Source organism: Palaemon carinicauda, chromosome 4 (genome assembly GCF_036898095.1).
Source record: "Palaemon carinicauda isolate YSFRI2023 chromosome 4, ASM3689809v2, whole genome shotgun sequence".
NCBI classification, from domain to species: domain Eukaryota; kingdom Metazoa; phylum Arthropoda; class Malacostraca; order Decapoda; family Palaemonidae; genus Palaemon; species Palaemon carinicauda.
Window position 1 is genome coordinate 74,736,270 of NC_090728.1, and position 22,488 is coordinate 74,758,757.

General features: G+C 48.3%; 1 protein-coding gene across 2 annotated transcripts in view; it reads left to right on the plus strand.

The window, feature by feature from the left end:
- LOC137640014 (SRR1-like protein) overlaps window positions 1–22,488 on the plus strand; it is a 186,917-nt gene that overhangs the window by 37,526 nt on the left and 126,903 nt on the right. Inside the window, exon 1 of one of the 2 annotated variants that reach the window (XM_068372372.1) lies at window positions 3,919–4,257. The exons of the other annotated variant lie outside the window; for it this stretch is intronic. The gene's annotated coding sequence lies outside the window, so the exon portion shown is untranslated. Of the gene's footprint in view, window positions 1–3,918; window positions 4,258–22,488 lie in introns of those variants that run through there. 2 annotated transcript variants of the gene reach the window in all.

The following is a 22,488-nucleotide window of genomic DNA, read 5'->3' on the forward strand; positions in this document are numbered from 1 at the left end:
AGAACAAACAAGGCATTTAACGCGCATGATGATAGTGATAAATAATGATACAGTACATACAGTATTTACAGTAAAAGCATTTACAAAATATGTTACCTTACAAATATAAATTATACAGTACTTGTACGTAGCAAAGCAGGAAAACAATTTGAGAGAGAGAGAGAGAGAGAGAGAGAGAGAGAGAGAGAGAGAGAGAGAGAGAGAGAGAGAGAGATTGTTTTACGTACGTAAATGTAAATTTTAAACAAAAAAAATATGATAGGTTACAACATGTAGACTTTTAAAACCTTCCCTTTAACTTAATGCATACAGTACGTACATTACTAAACTATAAAACAGGCAGTAAGAATATTAAAGTAAAAAATAAAGATTGTTACTGTACTCACCACGAAAGAAGTTGAAGAAAAACTTGAATGGTGATGGCGATGAATTTGCTGCACAGTAGAAATGATGATGATGAAGCTGATGATGTGTTCTACTGTGCAGTCAATGATAGTATTTTACGTCTCTTCAGACGGAGGTGTCTTTTCCTGGGACACCTCTTCAACTTCTTCCTGGGAAACTTCTTCAATTTCTTCCGAAGGCGTACTAGCAGGAGGAACTGGCTCTTTTTTGCGAGGCTGGAAGAACATTGTGATCGGAAGTTGTTGCCGCTGCTTCTTTTTTCGATCCAAGAGCATCCTGTAGGGAGTCATGATGTCATCGACCTTATTGCAGAATTGCATCGAGCGAACCATATCCTCGTCCCACTCTTGTAACATTTCTTTCGCCTCCTTGATATGGTTGCAGAACTTGGCAAGCCGTTCTAATGTTAAGCCCGTTTCTTCGACATTTTCTTGGGTCTCTTCCTGGGTACCCTCACTCTCTTCCTCACTTGCCGATTTCGTCAGGTCTTCGAGGTCTGCGTCAGTTAGGGGCTGGGAATGGCAGTCCAACAACTCGTCGACGTCTTCAGTCGTCATGTCGCCAAACCCGTCACCTCCAATTATGGCAGCCAACTGCACAGATTTCCGTATTGCAGAGTGTTGGATTTCCGACGGAGTAAATCCCTTGTCGTCGTAAACAATATCGGGCCACAGCTTCTTCCAGCTCGCATTCACGGTTGCAGGTTTCATCTCTTGAAGTGCCTTCTGAATATTCTGCAGGCACGTGGCTATGGTGTACTGCCGCCAGTACGCCTTCAAGTTGAAATCTTCATCCTTGTCATCTTGGGCAGCATCCACACACGCAACGAGGTCCGCCAAGGTATTCTTCGTGTAGAGGGCCTTGAACGCCCTGATAACCCCCTGGTCCATCGGTTGAATTAATGACGTGGTGTTGGGTGGCAGGAACTCAACCTGAACGCCCTCACGCGACAGGTCAGTTGCGTGTCCACCAGCGTTATCCATAAGGAGAAGGATCTTGAATGGCAAGCCCTTCTCTAAGAGATATTCATGGACTTGCGGGATGAAACACTGGTGGAACCAGTTGGAGGTCAGCATCTTCGTAATCCATGCTTTTTGATTATGCATCCAGTACACGGGAAGGAGATTCTTATTTTTATTTTTCAAAGCGCGAGGATTTTTCGACTTATAAATAAGCCCCGGCTTTAACAAAAATCCAGCAGCATTGCCACACATCACGAGGGTAACGCGATCCTTGAATGCCTTAAAGCCAGAGGCTTTGGCTTCCTCTTTGAACAGGAAAGTTTGCGACGGCATTCTCTTCCAAAACAAGCCAGTCTCATCCATATTAAAGACTTGTTCCGGCTTGTATCCACCTTCGGCGATAATATTCTTGAACGTCTGGTTCACGTAAGTTTCAGCAGCGGCAGTGTCAGCGGAAGCAGACTCCCCATGCAGGGAAACGCTTTTCAGGGCGAAGCGTTTCTGAAACTTCGCGAACCATCCTTTGCTTGCGGAAAAACGTTTCTGAGGCTGGGAATCAGTGGATGTCCCTGGTTGAGGATCATCTGCATCATCATCATCTTCAGCATGGTTGCCGTCGTCGTCTTTAGGTTCCTTTGCAGCAAAATTCTCATATAAACTCAAAGCCTTTGTTTGGATGGTGTTTGTATCCAAGGCTATGTTCTTCTTCCGGCAGTCGGCAATCCACACAGCTAAAGCACCTTCCATGCGTACGATCGTTTTATTACGCGTTGTAACGACTCGCTTCGCTGATCTGCTAAAGGTGATTGCAGCAGTCTTTCTAATGTTCGCCTCGTCCTTTTTGATATAGCGAACGGTGGATTCGTTGATGCCAAAATGGCGGCCGGCGGCCGCGTAACTTCTACCATCTTTTAACATGTCGAGAAGCGTAACCTTCTCAGCTATCGTCATCATCCTTCGGTGGCGTTTAGGCTCACTACCAGCCTTACTAGAAGCAGAACGCTTGGGAGGCATTGTACAGTAGGATTTAACAGAAAGTTCAACAAAAAGTTCAACTTAAAACAGTCGCACACAGCACAGATTAAACTTCACAAACTTAAGAACGTCTACTCAGCAATACGCGGAAAGAGAAAGTGAACGATCCAGCCCCGCGAGAACTTTGATGCTGCGGGTAGAAGATGCGGGCAAAACACCAATCACAGGCTAGATAACAAAACTTGAGTTCTGATTCGTCATCTATCAGCGCTTGAACCAATCACAACCCGTCTTACAGTACTATGATGCGTTGGTTACTCATAGAAGATGCCCCGCGCATAATGAACGTACGTAGATTAAGTACAATACCGTAATAATAATAAATAATGATAATAATACTGTACAGTAATAATAATAATAATAATGATAATAATAATAACAATAATAATTTTATTAACAACAACAACAATAATAATAATAATAACAATAATAATAAAAATTTACGTACGCTATTTTACGCTCTCTCTCTCTCTCTCTCTCTCTCTCTCTCTCTCTCTCTCTCTCTCGTACGCTTATTCGAAATGTGATTTTTGCAACAAAGAATATTATTGGATGCAGTACTGTACTACGTACGTATACATACAAAAGATTCATGGAAAAGAAGCACATCCATTACAGTACACACCATTCTAATATGGTATGACTGCATCTGATTTGCGTTTCATGTTCGATTTAATTTTACTACGTACTGAATTATCGTATGATCACATTCTCTTTTCGTGTTTTATTTCTTTCTGTGCTGAATTATATATCATATGTAATGCAATGAACAATCAGTAAGAGCAGATATTACTAATTACAGTATTAATGGAATTACAGGTAACAAAATATCGTATTTGGTTGTCTTCAGATTTCGCGGTATTTTCGAATTTTCCGGAAAATCCGCGATATGTATATATATATGGGTTATGGGAAAACCCCGCGAAGTGGTGAATCCGCGATTGTCGAACCGCGAAGTAGCGAGGGTTCACTGTACTTGATTTTTAAAACACACCCGAAATTTAAAAACAAAAGTACACGCTTTCTTAATGTGCAATTAACTATTTAAAGAGTAGCAATTTTCTAGAATAAAATGATGTTTCCCCCAAAAATAGTGGTTTGCTGATGAAATCGGATGCCGTATTTAATGAAAAAAGTCTGCGAAGTCGTGAATCCACGATGGTCGAACCGTGAAGTAGCGAGGGCTCGCTGTATTACTCGTTTTATTATCTGATACCTTATAAAATCAGCCCATTTTATATTCCCATTAAATATTATTTATCATACATTCCATTTTATCTTGCTATATTACTTTTATACATTTTGTTATTACCTTGTCACGCCCTGATTTCACATAAATACTTGCTCTGGACAAGTTTCCCATTCTATTTCTTTCATGTTTACTCTCTAGATTCCGTTGTTTTCCCTTTAACCAATCACGAACCCATACGTATGGAAAGTTTGCACAGGGAGTGTGGGTTAATATTTCTCTACCCCCTTCCCTTATCTCTTTATGTGGTCTCTTCCTACCCCTCCCAACAGATCCTTTTCCATGGAAACCTTTGTCCTAGTCAGGTGTTTGTTATTTCAAGTGAGCTTTTTTGCAACGTACTTTGCGATGGAGGAAGTTATAGAAACTTTTAACGGCTGCAGTATTCCATACTTAAAAGCATTTGCTAAATTTCATGGTGATTTTTTTTTATATGACATCCAATGTTGATAATTTCCTTAAATCACACAATGTAATACCTCAACGTTTGCAGTGCCCCAAGTGCCGTTCCTTCTTATCGTACAGGAAAGACATTCTCGTATATAACTGCAATACCCAAACTAAGGTATCTAAAACCAAGAAGAAATGCCGATCCGGGTCATAAAAGTAAGTCATTCATTTCTTTAATTTTAATGCTTTTAGATTGCGAAGCTCAACCTGGGAAGGGGGTCCGCCCCGGGTAGGGGTTGTGACCTGGGAACTTCTAGGTTAAGTTAGGTGGGTTTGTTAGGTTCTCTACCCTTTTGCACTTTTTTATTTATTGTGTAAGGGGTATATGGAAAAATACTTTAAAATACATATGCTTATATTATCGTAGCATTGCTAACATTAGTAGTGCCATCGTAACATTGGTAATGTTGCATAACATTGCTATTGTCAACGCGCAGTTCATACGGGAGTGAAGTGACACGGAATTTGAACAAGTCATTATAATTAAGCATTTTTAAACATTTAAACTTACCCGCTGGTTATATATAATAGCTTTTACTCTTCTGTCGGCAGAAATTCAAAACTCGCCACAATCGCACAGATATGCCAAATATACACTAGCGCCACCACTGAGTTAGGTCAAACCATCCCTCCTAGTATCAGATTTTTTTCTGTCGCCATATGGGCTACATAGAAATGGAATTACTCGTGTTTAACCTGGATTTGTTCCGTAACTGAAATACAAACCACGCTATTTAATATAGGTAATTACTTTCGGCGTAGCTGAAATGACGAGCCATTAGATTTTTAACAAGGGTTTACTACCCCACCGCTAGTTAGGGGGTGTAGGGAGGGGTAGCTTGCTCTCTCGCCCCCCCACACACACCTGTGGTTTAGCTCACTTTGCTATCGGCTCGGGTGACGGTCGGACGTGTCCGCTTTCACCCTCGCTTTTGTTGATCAGCCATTTTTAATCTTTCTTTGCTTTTTCTTTTTCCAGAGTGTTTGTGAAGTTGGCCTCTGCCATCATACGTAAGTGTCCTGGTTTACCTGACCGCCCTTGTGGCACTGTTATGTCGGCGGTCAACACAGATTCCCACACCTTGTGTCCTCATTGTAGGGAGTGTGTAGGCAGTGGTCTACCTCCCAGTGGGAAAGGTTTTCTCGGCGCCGGAAGAAGAAGTCCAAACGGGATATTTCTCCTTCAAAGGTTTCTTCCTCCGTTGCCCAAACCTCCTCCGAAGCTCCCACTCGATCGGTTTCTCCCGAGAAGCCGGCCAGTGGTAGCGTAGACCGTAGTTCTGTTGACCGATCCCGGGGTGTGGGAGAGGGAGTTGCCTCCCATAGCGAGGTAGCTCCTCCTCCTCCCCTGGAGGAGGATATTTCTTTGACTGTTAATAATAATGATTTATTACAGCTTTGGGCTTCCTTGGGGCTAGAGGGTTTGCCCTACAAGGAAGCTCTGTTTGACATGATCAAGTTGGGAGCAGCTGTCAAACAATCGCCGAGGGTAGCAGAGATCGATCCTCTGTCTACCGTCGACGTTGTTGTGACAGAGGCTTCTGATGTGTTATCTCAAACCTCTGCTCCTTATGTTGCTGTGGTAGATGAAGGCTTAGTTTCACCCTCTGAACATCCTTCGAGGGAGGAACTAAGTCCTACGGTCTCTCCTGCAGGTGATTCTCCCCCTTGGGGGAGTTCACTCATAGAGACTCCTCCTCGGAGGACTGCTGAAGGTCAGCTTGCTGACCCTACGGCCCCCAGAGGGCGTATAAGGCAGAAAGCTCGCCTTCCCCTTCGCCGTAGAAGTCTTCCTTCACCTCACAAGGGTGTCAGGAGGCACCTCTTCGGCTCGTCATCTTCGCTGTCCTCCGCAGAAGAACCTCATCGTCGTTCACCGATCCTGCCAGCTACCTCCTTGGACCTCTCTGGAGATCGTTCGCGATCTCTGGAGATCGTTCGCGATCTCCATCGGTGGAAGGTCGTCCTTACACAGGACACACCGACCTTCCACCCTCCAGACCTGCTGACCTGCCGTCGCCGTTCCTGGCTGCCGATGCGCTTTGGGCGCCATCACATCCTGTTATTAAACAGGCAACGGTCCCTTCGGGGCATAAGGAACTTGAGCACAAGATTGTGTCTCAATCCCTTAAGCGCCAGGTACTCCCTGCGCGCCATCGACCTGCAGCAGATGTTCCTGTCTTACTGCGCCAGCGCTCACCTGCGCGCACTTGCTGTTGATCCTGCTATTACGCGCCAGGGTTCCCCTGCGCACCCACGACCACCTGCGCGCCCCTGCAATGGTTTCTGCAATAGCGCGCAAGCGCTCTCCACTGGTTCCTGTTTCAGCGCAACAGCGCTCTCCTACGCGTCAGCGCACAAACGAGGTTCCAGAGATAGCGCACAGGGGCTCACCGAACCTCCAGCGCTCTCCAATGCCTCAACGCACGACTGCGCACATGCGCACAATTGCTGTCATAGCACGCCAGCGCACAGCCCTGGAGTCTCGGTTCAGGCGCTCACCAGGACTTCAGCGCTCTCCAAACCAACAGAGCACATCTGTGCACCCGCATCCTGATGCACGCCCATGATCTCCGGATCTGGGCGTAGTTCCAGTTACTCTTGCTCGCCGGTGCTCACCTGTGCGCCATCGCGCACAGTCTCCATCGCGCGCCCACAAGGTTGCGCAAGCGCACCCTCGCCCACTGCTTCAGCCAGATACACGTTCCGTAACTGAAATACAAACCACGTTATTTAATATGGGTAATTACTTTCGGCGTAGCCGAAATGACGAGCCATTAGAATTTTAACGAGGGTTTACTACCCCACCGCTAGTTAGTGTGGGGTAGGGAGGGGTAGTATACTACCCCCCTCACACACACCTGTTCCGAGCTTCACTTTGCTATCGGCTCGGGTGCTAGACAGACGTGTCTCCTATCACCCTCGCCTACACTGACAGCCAATAATCTTTGTTTGCTTTTCTTTTTGACAGAGTGTTTGGAAGTTGGCCTCTGCGATGCGGAAGTGTCCCGGCTTACCTGACCGCCCTTGTGGGACTTTTATGTCGGCGGTCGAAACTGATCCACACACCTTTTTGTAGGGGCCAACGGTGTGACAGAGATAAAGTATGTGGTGAGTGCAGGGAGTGGTCTACCTCCCAGTGGGAGAGGTTTTCCCGGCGCCGGAAGAAGAAGTCGAAACGGGATACAGTATTTCTCCTTCAAGGGCTTCCTTGAAGAGAGAAAACCCCAAGAACTCTTCTTCCGTAGCCCAAACCTCCTCTGAAGCTCCTACTCGATCGACTTCTTCCGAGAGGCCGGCGAGTGGTAGCGTAGGCCGCATTTCTGTTAACCAATCTCGGGGTTTGGGAGAGGGAGTTGCCTCCCATAGCGAGGCAGCTCCTCCTCCTCCCCCGGGGGAGGATTTAATTTCTAATGTTGCTAATGATGATTTGTTACAGCTTTGGGTTTCCTAGGGGCTTCAAGGCTCACCCTCCAAGGAAGCCCTGTTTGACATAATCAGGTTAGGAGCAGCTGTCAAACAGTCGCCGATGTTAGCAGAGGTTGATCCTCTGTCTATCGTTGACGTTGTTGTGGCAGAGGCTTCTGACGAGTTATCTTAAACCTCTGCTCCTGTTGGTGATGTAGCTGAAGGCTTAGCTCCCCCTCCCCGAACACCCTTCGAGGGAGGAACTAAGTCCAACGGTCTCTCCTGCAGGTGATTCTCTCCCTCGGGGGAGTTCACTGACAGAGACTCCTCTTCGGAGGACTGCCGACGGTCTACCGGCTGCCCCCAGAGGGCGTATAAGGCGTAAGGCCCGCCTTCCCCTCCGCTGTAGAGGCCTTCCTTCACCTCACAAGGGTGTTAGGAGGCGCCTCTTCGGCTCGTCTTCGCCGCAGTCTGCCACAGAGGAACCTTGTCGCCGTTCACCTACCCTTCCAACTACATCCCTGGACCTGTCCGCTGATCGTTCACGATCTCCTACTCCTGCCAGACCTGCTGACCTGTCGGCGCCCTTCCTAGCTGCCGACGCGCTGTGGGCGCCCACTCATCCTGCGATCAAGCAGGCCACGGTCCCTTCGGGACAAAAGGGACTTGCTCACATTGTAGCAAAGTCCCTTAAGCGCCAGGTATCACCTGCACGCCAATGTTCTCCTGTTCGCCAGCGTACTATTGCGCGCCAGCGCCCTACAGTTGTTGACCCAGAGACATCGAACCAGCGAGCTCCTGTTCCTGGGACTTTGCGCCAGCGCTCACCTGCGCGCCGTCGATCCCCTGTGCGCCAGCGTTCTCCTGCTCGCCAGCACACCACTGTGCGCCCACGATCTCCTATGCGCCAGCGCAAACCTGCGCGCCAACGTTCGCCCGCGAGCCCACGATCTTCAGATCTGGGCGCTGGAGGGAAGATACCATCTTCCCCTGCTCGCCAGCGATCTCCTACGCGCCAGCAGACACCGACGCGCCAGCAGACCCCTCCTGCTCGTCAGCATTCTCCTACGCGCCATCGCGTGCAGTCACCAACGCGCGCCACGCCCGTTCACCCATCGTAGATGTGCGCCCTCGTGCGTGCCCGCGCGCAAGGGAGCTTTCCCCTGCCCGCGCGCACCCAACACTTTCACCCCCACGGGCTCAGAAAGATCCTGCGCGTCCACGCGCTCGCGTGCAATCGCCTCCACGCATGCGAACGCTTGCGCAACCTGCTGCATGCCCTAGGCTTTCTCTAGAATGCGCCACCGATCGCCTACTCGCCCACGCGCTCCATCTCCTGCGCACCATCACTCGCCAGCGCGTCAATGCGCTCCATCGCTCGCCCACGCGTCATCGCTCGCCTGCGCGCCCATGCGCACCCTCGCCATCACCCCTGTGCATCTGCGCGAACCGGATAAGAACCTATCGCGTGAGCGCCAGCGCGACCACCAGCGCGATTCGCAGTGGGATTTCTAGCGCGATCCCACGCGCGAGGCTGCAGGACCACGAGCAACCAGGTCGTCTCCTCCCCCCCCCTGCAAGCGCAGACTAGCGCACTTGCCCGGGGGCGGGAGAACATTGGATAGGTCCAGGAACTTTCATTCTTCCCCTTCTTCTTTTCAGGAAGACCCTGTTGTGGTTTCTACTCCTAGGGATCGTACGATCCCCTTCCCTCCAGAGGGAGTCTCTGACAGTGCCGCTGTCAGTAAGCAGCCATGGTTTGGGTCCCTTGCCAGAGCCTTTAAGCCCGTCTCTTCTGAATTGGGCCTCAAATCAGCGGCAGTTCCGACCCCCCTGAAGAGGAAGAGAGGAGTAGACGACGTGGTGACTTCTCCAAGGGTTAAGCTGGCTCCTCGGAAGTCTTTGAGGAAGGCTCCGTCCCCCCCCAGACTTTCTCTGCTTCTCCTTCGGACGAAGATTTCCCGTCCTCGGGATTCTCATGAGGTGAGGCGTTCTCCCATCACAATGAGAGAAACCCCACCTCGCGTAGAGAAGTCTTCTTGGGTAGGAGTGGAGAAGAGCCTCCCGCCATCGCTGTTGGAGTCCTGTATCCCTCCCAGGAGGGAGTCGAAGGACTCTAAGACTGTTCCCAAGTCGTCTTCGAGGATGAGACTAGAGCCAGCCAAACCCGCGGAGAACGTCCACGAGTCCCCCCAAGAAGAGCCTTTGGGGACAGGAGACTTTGCTGCCAGCCCTACAGGAGGAGAGCTACAGGAGTCGGAACATGCGTTCTGGCAAGTTCTGACTCTGATGAGGAATCTCAACGGGTTCTCGTATCCTGAGATTCCCCCTCGAGAGGGAAAGGACACGGTCCTGGACCGAGTCTTTGGCACTCAGAAGCCCCCTAAGGCCAGTGCGGCTTTGCCTTGGTCCCAAGGGGTCAAGAGTGCCAGAGATAAGGTTGAGGGCCAGCTCTCCGTGTTTGCCTCCTCCAGCCGTTCCAGCGCCGGCAACAAACTCCTCCCGCCTCATCGGGTCCATCAGAGGAGGTACTTTGAGATCATGGAGGAGTCTTGTTTATCTCTTCCATTATACCACTCTGTGGAAGAGCTTACCAAGGGAATCCCTCTAGAGAGACTTACCAGTCGGCAAGTGTCTTTCTCGGCCTCGGAAATCCTCGGGTCAGGAGAAGGTAGCGAAGTGTGCCATGCAGGCAACTTCGTGGCTGGATATCTGGCTGGGGTCTCTCGGCATCCTGCTACGATCCGAGGACCTGTCCAAGGAGAGTACCAGGAAGGCCTTGGAAACCTTCCTTCTATCAGGCACACGTACCATCGAGTTTCTAGCCCACCAAGTCACGAACTTGTGGGCTAATTCCATCTTGAAGCGTCGTGATGCGGTGTTTGAGAGATTTCACGCGAAGGTCCCCAGCACCGAGGTCAGCAGACTCAGACATTCCTCCATCTTGGGGAGGAACTTGTTTGAGCCGAAAGACGTGGAACAGGCAGCTGAGAGGTGGAGGAAGTCCAACCAGGGCTCTCTCCTACATAGGGCTCTTACATTGAAGCCCTATAAACCACCTCCAGCACCTCATCAACCTCGCACGTCCAAGACAACGAAACCGGCACTGGCAGCAAAGTCAACGGTGTCGAAAAATCCTAGAGGGAGTGGCCGAGGCCACAAACGCTAGGATTGGCAGTCCCCCCGCATATCCACCAGTGAGGGGATGCCTATGAAGTTGCGCGATCAGGTGGCAGCAACTCGGGGCCGATGCCTGGACGATTTCTGTAGTCAGTCAAGGTGGTCGCGTGCCGTTCACAACATCTCTACCTCCCCTGATAGCGGATCCAGTGTCGTTGAGCTTCCTTGCCATGGGATCGGCAAGGGGGCAAGCCCTTCGGGCAGAAGTCGAGACCATATTGAAGAAGGGCGCTCTCCAGGAGGTCGTCAACGGCTCCCCCGGCTTCTTCAGTCGACTCTTTCTTGTAAGGAAGGCGTCTGGAGGCTGGAGACCAGTCATCGACCTCTCAGCCCTGAACAGGTTTGTCAAGCAGACCCCGTTCAGTATGGAGACGGCAGACACGGTCAGACTCGCAGGGAGACCCCAAGACTTCATGTGCACACTGGATCTGAAGGACGCGTACTTCCAGATTCCAGTCCATCCGTCTTCAAGGAAGTACTGAAGATTCAGCCTAGACAACAAGATCTACCAGTTCAAGATGCTGTGTTTCGGTCTCTCCACAGCACCACAGGTGTTTACCGAAGTGTTCACCCTGATATCATCGTGGGCACACAGGATCGGCATCCGTCTCCTCCGTTATCTAGACGACTGGCTGATCCTAGCAGACTCGGGGTCGACCCTTCTTCGACACAGAGACAAACTTCTGAGACTTTGCCAAGATCTGTGGATCATGGTAAATCTCGAGAAGTCCTCTCTGCTTCCTACTCAAAGACTGGTATATCTAGTCATGATCTTAGACACCAATCTCCATAAAGCCTTCCCATCAGACGACAGGATAGCAAGGCTGAGGAGGGTCGCAAGTCCTTTCCTCAGACGAGACGAACTCCCAGCCCAATCGTGGTTACGTCTTCTCGGTCACCTTGGCCCGTCTAGTTCCCAATGGTCGCCTCAGAATGAGATCTCTGCAATGGCGACTCAAGTCTCGGTGGAATCAAGGACACGATTCCCCGGACGTCATGGTCTCTATGGGGCCCACGGAACGGACGGACCTTCAGTGGTGGGTGATAGACGAGAACCTACGAAAGGGAGTGGATCTTCTCGTCCTCCCCCCGGATTTGATGCTGTTTTCGGATGCCTCAAAGAAAGGGTGGGGGCCCCACGTTCTGAACCACAGGACTTCAGGCCTGTGGTCAGAATCAGAAAAGTGCCTCCATATAAACCTGCTAGAAATGAAGGCCGTATTCCTGGCCCTTCAACAGTTCCAACAATACCTGGCGGGTCACTCTGTGGTGGTGATGAGCGACAACACCACAGTAGTGGCTTACATCAACAAGCAGGGAAGCACCTTTTCGGCGCAGCTATCCTATCTTGCAGTAGAGATACTGAGATGGATCGAAATCTACTCGATTCCACTATTGGCTTGCTTCATTCCAGGCAAGAGGAATGTGCTCGCCGACAGTCTGAGCAGATCGTCTCAGATAGTGAGTACCGAGTGGTCTTTGGATCGTCTAGTAGCCAACAAAGTCCTGACTTTGTGGGGTTCCCTGACTGTGGATCTGTTCGCTACAGCGTTGAACTTCAAGCTCCCGCTGTACTGCTCCCCAGTCCCGGACCCCAAGGCACTCTGGCAAAATGCTTTCCAACAACGGTGGGATAACATCGACGTTTACGCCTTTCCCCCGTTCTGTCTGATGAGGAGGGTGCTCAACAAGACCAGAACATCGGTCAATCTCTCGATGACCCTGATAGCTCCGCTATGGCATCATGCGGAATGGTTTCCAGACCTGCAACTCCTGACGGAGGTCCTGAGAGAACTCCCTCCACGACGCGAGCTACTCAAACAACCACACGCCAACATCTTTCACAAAGTCGTAGCTTCGCTTCGGCTTCACGCCTGGAGACTATCCAGCATCTCCTCGCAGAGAGACGATTTTCGCAACAAGTTGCGGAAAGGATGTCTGGACACCTGAGAAGGTCATCCGCAGGGGTCTACCAGGCAAAGTGGATAGTTTTCTGTGGTTGGTGTCGTGGAAGGGGTATCTCTCCACTCGATGCCACTATTCCATCAATAGCGGAGTTCTTCGTGTATTTGCGAGAAGAAATGCGCCTTTCAGTCTCGGCAGTGAAAGGCTACCGCTCAGCCTTAAGTCTCGCCTTTAGGCTCTAAGGAGTGGACATTTCTTCTTCGCTGGAACTTTCTTTACTCATATGAAGTTTTGAACTTACCTGCCCTCAGTCGGAAGTGAAACCTCCATGGAACGTGGTTCGAGTTCTCAGGTCTCTGAAGAGACCTCCCTTCGAACCATTATGCCAGGCTTCTGATCGCCACCTTACTTGGAAGACGGTGTTCCTACTTGCGTTGGCTTTGGCCAAACGAGTTGGGGAACTGCATGGTCTCTCGTATGACATCGCCCATTCAAGGGGATGGGGGGAGGTAACGTTCAGATTCGTCCCTGAGTTTGTAGCTAAGACTCAGAATCCGGGAGTGCCAGACCCTCGGTTCGACTCTTTCCGGATTTCGAGTCTTTGTTCTGTAACAGATGACCCAGACCATCTCCTACTGTGCCCAGTAAGGAGTCTGAGGCTCTATCTTAAGAGAACAGCTGCAATTCATCCTCAAGTACAAGCATTGTTTGTAAGCACTGGGAAGACAAAGAGGAGGGTCACCAAGAATGAATGCCTGACAAAACCCCCACCCGACAAAACCCCCACCGACGAAACCCCCACTGACAAAACCCCCACCCGACATAACCCCCACCCGACAAAACCCCCACATGACAAAAACCCCACATGATAAAAACCCCACCCGACAAAATCCCCACATGACAAAAACCCCGCAAGACAAAACCTACATTTGATAAATTTTAGTTATATTCGGTCATTGTTTTTATTTGTCTACCTATTTATGAAAATATTCGGCATGATGGCAGCTTAAACTATTTTAAGTATGCATATTCATGATCTGTATCAACCAAAAGTTGATTTTTAAATGCTTTACTAAAAACAAAAGGTATCAAAATTAACAGTTTTAAAGGTATTTATTAAAAAAGATAAGATTACACAAACCATTAAAAGCCTTTTGTTCAGAGATAAAGATAAAAAGTCAGAATTTATATATTCTTATATTTTTTGCTACACCATTAAGAAATTCTTCTATATCTTTTGTGCCATTACTAAAATCAAGAAAGATTTCCTGTGATTTGCCGGGAAAAAAACCATACACACAGCTTATTGCTGTCACCGAGTGGGGGTCTAATAACAAATAACTGTTCAAATACTGCAGGTGCCAACGAAAAGGTGCCATCCATATAATAAACATCTGCCTTTGCTAAATGATGCATTGCGTCTTTTGTAGCAAATATAATGATTCGATTGCTGGATTCAGCACCATTATCATTAAGAAGAAAAGGCGCAGGATTTTCTCCTCGAGTCCTTGTCCACTACAGTGAACCCTCGTTTATCGCGGTAGATAGGTTCCAGTCGCGGCCGCGATAGGTGAAAATCCGCGAAGTAGTGACACCATATTTACCTATTTATTCAACATGTATATTCAGACTTTTAAAACCTTCCCTTGTACGTAGTACTGTTAACAAACTACCCTTTAATGTACAGAACACTTAATGCATGTACTACAGTACCCTAAACTAAAACAGGCACAAATATTAAAGGTGATTTTATATCATGCATTTCCTAAACATGCTAAAAAGCACGATAAAAAATGGCAACCAATGTTTTGTTTACATTTATCTCTGATCATAATGTAGAAACAAACTGGAGGTAGAGCTTTGCTTATTACCCAGACATATTTCCCATACTTTTCCCTTAGAACTACATCACATCTTCCTACTTTAGATATATAGATATATATATATATATATATATATATATATATATATATATATATATATATATATATATATATATATGTATATATATATATATATATATATATATATATATATATATGTGTGTGTGTGTGTGTATATATATATATATATATATATTTATATGTATACACATATACATACCTACATATATACATAAATACATGCATACATATATATATATATATATATATTACTGTATATATATATGGGTTATGGAAAAAATCCGCGAAGTGGTGAATCCGCGATGGTCGAACCGCGAAGTAGCGAGGGTTCACTGTATCCTGAAATTTCCAAGTCCCTCAACTATTCTGGATCCTTAGGGCGTCCATCTTGTCGTTTTCTTTGAACATACCTTTTAACAGTATTTAAATTTCCCATGGCAAGTCTTCCCTCTTGTGTCATACTCTCCAACGAATCCGCTAAAATCCGACTAGTATTTCCCCTGGTTGACTTGGCCTGTTGATATGCATTTTTGCTGCTTCCACTGATCCTTCATCTAGCTCATGATTATGATCTTTGCTTGAAATGATGGCCGATACTTCCAAATGTTTTGTTATTTTTCCATTACAGTTCAATGCTGATCTTCTAGAACATTCCCGTCTCTTCGCAGTTTTACTTGTAATAAAAACTGTTTTCTGTAAGCAGTAGTTTATTGGTAATCGGTACATAGCAAATGTTTTGTAAGCAGTAGTTTATTGGTAATAGGTACTTTGCAAATTTTTTGTCGGGTGGGGTTTTTGTCATGTGGGGATTTTGTCGGGTGGGGTTTTTGTCATGTGGGGGTTTTGTCGGGTGGGGGTTATGTCGGGTGGGGGTTTTGTCAGTGGGGGTTTCGTCGGTGGGGTTTTGTCGGGTGGGTGTTTTGTCGGTTCCCCGTATGGCCCTTATTCTTTTCTTTATCCTCCCCTCTCTTGGGGAAAGCAGCATCCTGGGTTCTCTGCACAGCTGACCTCAAACCACTGCAGGTAAACCATGTTTCCTTGTGTTCCTAGTATTAAGTTAATACTGTCACGTCCCCATACCCTTAAGAGGTGGTATTGGGATCGTCCTAACCTAGATTTCCATCTAAAGGACTCCAGGTCAACTTCCTAGGACGAGTCACACTTCACTCCTTCACACACTAGCTTACGTAGGCCGCGGTCCTTGCACCAGCAAGGCACTTGCAAGGTGCAGGGACCCCTTATCTTGAGTTCTACACACTCAGATACAGTACTGAGTCCCCGGGCAAAAGCCAAAGCCAGTATGGCTGGGACTTACCACCCGACCTAAGGGTTAAGTCACCCTAATTAAATAGCTAGGTTTGTATTTCGGTTACGGAACAAATGACAAATTCGTAGATAATTTGTATTTTTCCTAACTATACGAACCTTAGCTATTTAATCAAACTTGCCCGCCGGCCCTGTCCCCCGTGAAGTCCTCCCCCTAAGCAAAGTGAAGCTCAGCACAGATGTGTGTGGGGGGGGGGTAGTATACTATCCCTCCCTACCCCACGCTAACTAGTGGTGGGGTAGTAAACCCTTGTTAAATTTCTAATGGCACGTCATTTCAGCTACGCCGAAAGTAATTACCCATATTAAATAACTAAGGTTTGTATAGTTAGGAAAAATACAAATTATCTACGAATTTGTCATATTTCTCCTGCGCGCGCGCCCAACATTTTTGCCCTCACGGGCCCTTCGGCAAGATCCTGCGCGCCCCGCGCGCGAGCATTCATCCAGCCTCCTGCGCGCCCCGCGCGCGAGCACTCATCCAGCCTCCTGCGCATCGCCTGTTCAGGCCGCCATGCGCCATCGCTCGCCCACGTGCTCCCTCGCGCCTTTGCCTACGTGCCATCGCTCGCCTGCGCGCCCTCGCCCTCGCCATCGCGCGATCCCCAGAGTGATCATAGGCGCGATCCCACACGTGAGGCCGCAGGACATGGCGCGGCCAGGTCATCATCGTTTTGTTCACCACCCCGCAAGCACAGAACAGCACGCTCATCGGAGGAGGGAAGGTTTCCGGATAGGTCCAAGGACTCCTTTGCAGGCGAACCCTTGTTTGGTCACTCCTCCTAGGGATCGAACGATCCCCTTCCCTCCAGAGGGAGTGACTGACAGCGCGACTGTCAGTCAGCAGCCCTGGTTTGGTACCATTGTCAGAGCTCTCTTGCAGGCTTTTAAGATTGTATTCGCTGAACTTGGTCACAAAATAGTGGCGGCTTCGTCTCCCCTGAAGAGGAAGAGAGGAGTTCCTTCCGTGGTAACTTCTCCAAGGGCGAAACTGTCTCCTCGGAAGTCCTTGAGGAAGGCTCCCTCTCCCCCCCAGACTCTCTTTCCCTCCCCTGCGGACGAGGATTTCCCGTACTCTGGGGAGTCAGGTGAGGCGGGTCATTCCCCCATCGCACCAATGGGGAAACCCCACCCCTCCCCGAGAAGTCTCCTCAGTTAGGGGTTGAGAAGAGTCTTCCACCATCACTGCTGGAGTCCTGTATCCCTCCCAGGAGGGATCCGAAGGACTCGAAGACTTTGCCTAAGTCTTCATCAATTATTAGACAGGAGCCAGCCAAGCCCTCATAGAATGTCCGCGAGTCCCCCCAGGAATAGCCTCTGGGGAAAGGAGACTTTGCTGCCAGCCCTTCAGGAGAAGAGCTACAGGAGTCAGAACATGCATTCTGGCAAGTTCTGACCCTGATGAGGAGTCTCGATGGTTTTCCGGATCCAGAGATTCCTCCTCGTGAGGGCAAGGACACGGTCTTGGACCGAGTCTATGGTACTCAGAAGCCCTTGATGGCCAGTGCGGCTTTGCCCTGGTCACAGGGGGTTAAGAGTGCCAGAGACAAGATCGAAGGCCAGCTCTCTGAGCTAGCTTCCTCCAGCCGATCCAGCACCGGTTACAAGCTCCTCCCGCCTCCTCACGTCCATCATAGGAGGTACAGTGAGCCCTTGCTACTTCGCGGTTCGACCATCGCGGATTCACGATTTCGCGGACTTTTTTAATTAAATACGGCATCCGATTTCATCAGCAAACCACTATTTTTGTGGGGAAACATCATTTTATTCTAGAAAATTGCTACTCTTTAAATAGTTAATTGCACATTAAGAAAGCGTGTACTTTTGTTTTTAAATTTCGGGTGTGTTTTAAAAATTGAGTATTGTTGACTTCTTTTTGTTTTAGTTTAGGCTGTGATCAGATCAGCTGATGTCTAACTGCCGGTCTCAAGAATATGCGCGTACGAAGTATTGTTTATACCATTTCTTAACTTATTCAAACCATCTATACAGTTGATATTACATAAGCACCAATGTGTTATAACCTATCATATTTTTTTTTATTACATTTAAAACAACTCTCTCTCTCTCTCTCTCTCTCTCTCTCTCTCTCTCTCTCTCTCTCTCTCTCTCTCTCTCTCTCTCTCTCTCTCTCTGTGGGCTACTTTTCACTACCTCTCATTCCTTACCTCTATCTCACTAACAAATGAAATCTTTGTTGCTTCACAAAGTTTCATTTATTTTGAAAATCAATCATGATTCAATTTTCCTTACTTTCTCCAATCGCGCACTATGTCACATCGAACGTTATAGCGGTAACTTAATTGTTCGACAACTTTAAAAATCGCCTAGTACTTGCTTCTTCTCTTACTTTTTTTTTTTAAGATGGTTTCATAAGTTGACTTATATCTGAAGTTAGGAAAAGTATTTTGGATATGGAATGGAGAATCATCTTTAGTAACAGTTTAGAATTATTGTAAATTATCATTCGATCATTAGCGGCAGTTTGTTATTGTTGATTAAACGCCAAAAAAAAAAAAAAAAAAAATTGTTTTCCTGCTTTGCTACGTATGTAGGATTTTATATAGATACGGTAAATAATATTTGTAATAACATATTTACTAAAAGCTTTTAATATCATTATTTATCACTTTCATCATGCACGTTTAATGCCTTCGTTTGTTTATTACGATCGAAGATGGAGCGTAGAGTAAACGAATGGAAGGTTTCCGTTTCAGGCGGCGTCATAAAGAAAAACATTATATAAATTGCATTCATTTCATTTATTTGGAAGTCCTAAGAAAAATTAAGTAAAACATTGGTAATAACAAAATCAACATAAAATCAATACTTGGTAAGATTGCTGTCAATACAAAAACTAACTTATACACAGATGTGTAAATGCGTCTGTTTCTTCATTATGATCAGAGATAAACGTAAACAAAACATTGGTTGTCATTTTTTATCGTGCTTTTTGGCGTGTTTAGGAAACGCATGATATAAAATCGCCTTTGATATTTCTGCCTGTTTTAGTTTAGGGTACTGTAGTACATGCAATAAGTATTCTGTACATTAAAGGGTAGTTTGTTAACAGTACAGTACTACGTAAAGGGAAGGTTTTAAAAGTCTGAATATACATGTTAAATAAATACGTAAATATGGTGTCCCTACTTCGCGGATTTTCAGCTATCGCGGCCGGGTTTGGAACCTATCTACCGCGATAAACGAGGGTTCACTGTACTTTGAGATCTTAGAGGAGACTTGCTTAACTCTTCCTTTGCACCATTCTTTGGAAGAGCTTACCGGGGGAGTCCCTCTAGAGAGACTCTCCAACCGGCAGGTCTTGTATTCGGCAACGGAGATCTTAGCCAGGAGAAGGTAGCGAAGTGTGCCATGCAGGCTACTTCGTGGCTGGACATCTGGCTAGGGTCTCTGGGCATCCTGGTGTGATCTGAGGACGTGTCCAAGGAAAGCACCAGGAAGGCCTTGGAGACCTTTTTGCTCTCAGGCACGCGTACCATTGTGTTTCTAGCCCACCAAGTCTCGAGCTTGTGGGCTAACACTATCTTGAAACGACGGGACGCAGTGGCTGAGAGATTCCATCAAAAGGTCCCCAGTACTGACGTTTGCAGGCTCAGACATTCTTCCGTCCCCGGTAAGAATTTGTTTGAGCCTAAGGACGTGGAGCAGGCTGCTGAGAGGTGGAGGAAGTCCAACCAGGATTCCCTTCTCCATAGGGCCCTAACATGAAGGCCCTACAAACCTCCAGCTATCCAGCAACCACGTCCTGTAAAGGCAGCTGCAGCGAAGACAAAGGTGTCTAAGCCGTTTCCTGTCAAGGACAAGAAGGGCAAAAAGTCCTCTAGGGGAGGAAAGAATCCTAGAGGGAGTGGCCATGGCCACAAACGCTAGGATTGGCAGTCCCCCTGCATGTCCACCCGTGGGGGGATGCCTACAAAGTTGTGCGACAAGGTGGCAGCAACTCGGGGCCGATTCCTGGACGATTTCAGTAATCAGTCAGGGATATCGCGTCCCGTTCACGACATCTCTATCTCCCCTGACAGCGGATCCAGTGTCACTGAGCTCCCTTGCCATGGGATCCGCAAGGGGGCAAGCCCTTCGGGCAGAAGTCGAAAACCATGTTGAAGAAGGACGCTCTCCAAGAGGTTGTCGACGGGTCCCCAGGCTTCTTCAGTCGACTCTTTCTTGTAAAGAAGGTGTCTGGAGGCTGGAGACCAGTCATCGACCTCTCAGCCCTGAACAGGTTTGTCAAGCAGACCCCGTTCAGCATGGAGACGGCAGACACGGTCAGACTTGCAGTGAGACCGCAAGACTTCATGTGCACACTGGACCTGAAGGACGCGTACTTCCAGATCCCAGTCCATCCGTCTTCAAGGAAGTACTGAAGATTTTGCCTAGACAACAAGATCTACCAGTTCAAGGTGCTGTGTTTCGGTCTCTCCACAGCACCTCAGGTTTTCACCAGAGCGTTCACCCTAATATTTTCATGGGCTCACAGGATCGGTATCCGTCTCCTCCGTTACCTGGACGACTGGCTGATCCTAGCAGACTCGGAGGCAGCCCTTCTTCGTCACCGAGACAAATTTCTGAGACTTTTCCAAGATCTAGGGATCATGGTAAATCTCGAGAAGTCCTCTCTGCTGCCCACTCAGAAACTGGTATACCTAGGCATGATCATAGACACCAATCTCCACAAAGCCTTCCCATCAGAGGACAGGATAGTAAGGCTGAGGAAGGTCGAAAGGCCTTTCCTCAGACGAGAAGAACTTCCAGCCCAATCGTGGTTACGTCTCCTCTGTCACCTCTCATCCCTGGCCCGTCTAGTTCCCAATGGTCGCCTCAGAATGAGATCTCTCCAGTGGCGACTCAAGTTCCGGTGGAATCAAGGTCACGATTCCCCGGACACTATGATCCCCATGGGTTCTGCGGAACAGACGGACCTTCAGTGGTGGGTGGCTGACAAGAACCTACGAAAGGGAGTGGATCTTCTCGTCCTCCCCCTGGATTTGATGTTGTTTTTGGACGCCTCAAAGAAAGGGTGGGGGCCCCACGTTCTGAACCACAGGACGTCAGGCCTGTGGTCACAATCAGAAAAGTACCTCCACGTAAACCTGCTAGAGATGAAATCCGTATTCCTGGCTCTTCAACAGTTCCAACAATACCTGGCCGGCCACTCTGTGGTGGTGATGAGCGACAACACCACAGTAGTGTGGCTTATATCAACAAGAAGGGAGGTACCTTTTCAGAACAGCTATCCCATCTCGCAGTAAAGATACTGAGATGGACTGAAGTCCACTCGATCGCACTTTCGGCTCGCTTCATTCCAGGCAAGAGGAATGTGCTCGCCGACAGTCTGAGCAGAGCGACGCAGATAGTGAGTACCGAGTGGTCGTTGGATCGTCATGTAGCCATCAAAGTCCTGACTTTGTGGGGTTCCCCGACTGTGGATCTGTTCGCTACAGTGCTGAACTTCAAACTTCCGCTGTACTGCTCCCCAGGCCCGGATCCCAAGGCTCTCTGGCAAGATGCCTTCCAACAACGGTGGGACAACATTGATGTCTACGCCTTTCCCCCGTTCTGTCTGATGAGGAGGGTGCTCAACAAGACCAGAATATTGGTCAATCTCTCGATGACCCTTATAGCTCCGCTATGGGATCACGCAGAATGGTTTCCGGGCCTTCTGCAACTCCTAACGGAGCTCCCGAGGGAACTCCCTCCACGATACGAGCTACTCAAACAACCCACGCCAACATCTTTCACAAAGCCGTAGCTTCGCTTCGACTTCACGCCTGGAGACTATCCAGCATCTCCTCACTGAGAGAGGATTTTCGCAGCAAGTTGCGAACAGGATGTCTGGACACCTGCGTAGGTCATCCGCAGGGGTCTACCAGGCGAAGTAGCGAGGCTTCTGTGGTTGGTGTCGTGGAAGGGGTATCTCTCCACTCGATGCCACTATTCCAGCAATAGCGGAGTTCTGCATGTATATGCGGGAGGAAATGCGCCTTTCAGTCTCGGCAGTGAAAGGCTATCGCTCAGCCTTAAGTCTAAATTTCAGGCTCAAAGGAGTGGACATTTTTTCCTCGCTTGAACTTTCCCTACTCATATGGAGTTATGAACTTACCTGCCCTCAGTCGGAAGTGAGACCTCCTCCTTGGAACGTGGTTCGAGTTCTCAGGTCTCTGAAGAGACCTCCCTTCGAATCATTACGCCAGGCTTCAGATTGCCACCTTACTTGGAAGACGTTGTTCCTGCTAGCTTTGGTCTCGGCCAAGCGAGTCAGCGAACTTTATGGTCTCTCATACGACGGCGCCCATTCAAGGGGATGGGGGGAGGTAACGTTCAGGTTCGTCCCTGAGTTTGTTGCCAAGACTCAGAATCCAGGAGTGCCGGACCCTCGGTTCGAGTCTTTCCAGGTTTCGAGTCTTCGTTCTGTAACAGATGACCCAGACCATCTCCTACTGTGACCAGTAAGGAGTCTGAGGCTTTATCTAAAGAGAACGGGTGCAGTTAGTCCCCAGGTGCAAGCTTTGTTTCTGAGCACTGGGAAGACGAAGAGGAGGGTCACCAAGAATACCATCTCGGCCTGGATTCGCAAGGTAATACACCTATCCTTGAATCCTAACCCTCCTCCGTCACGTCGCCGTAGAGCACATGATGTCAGGGG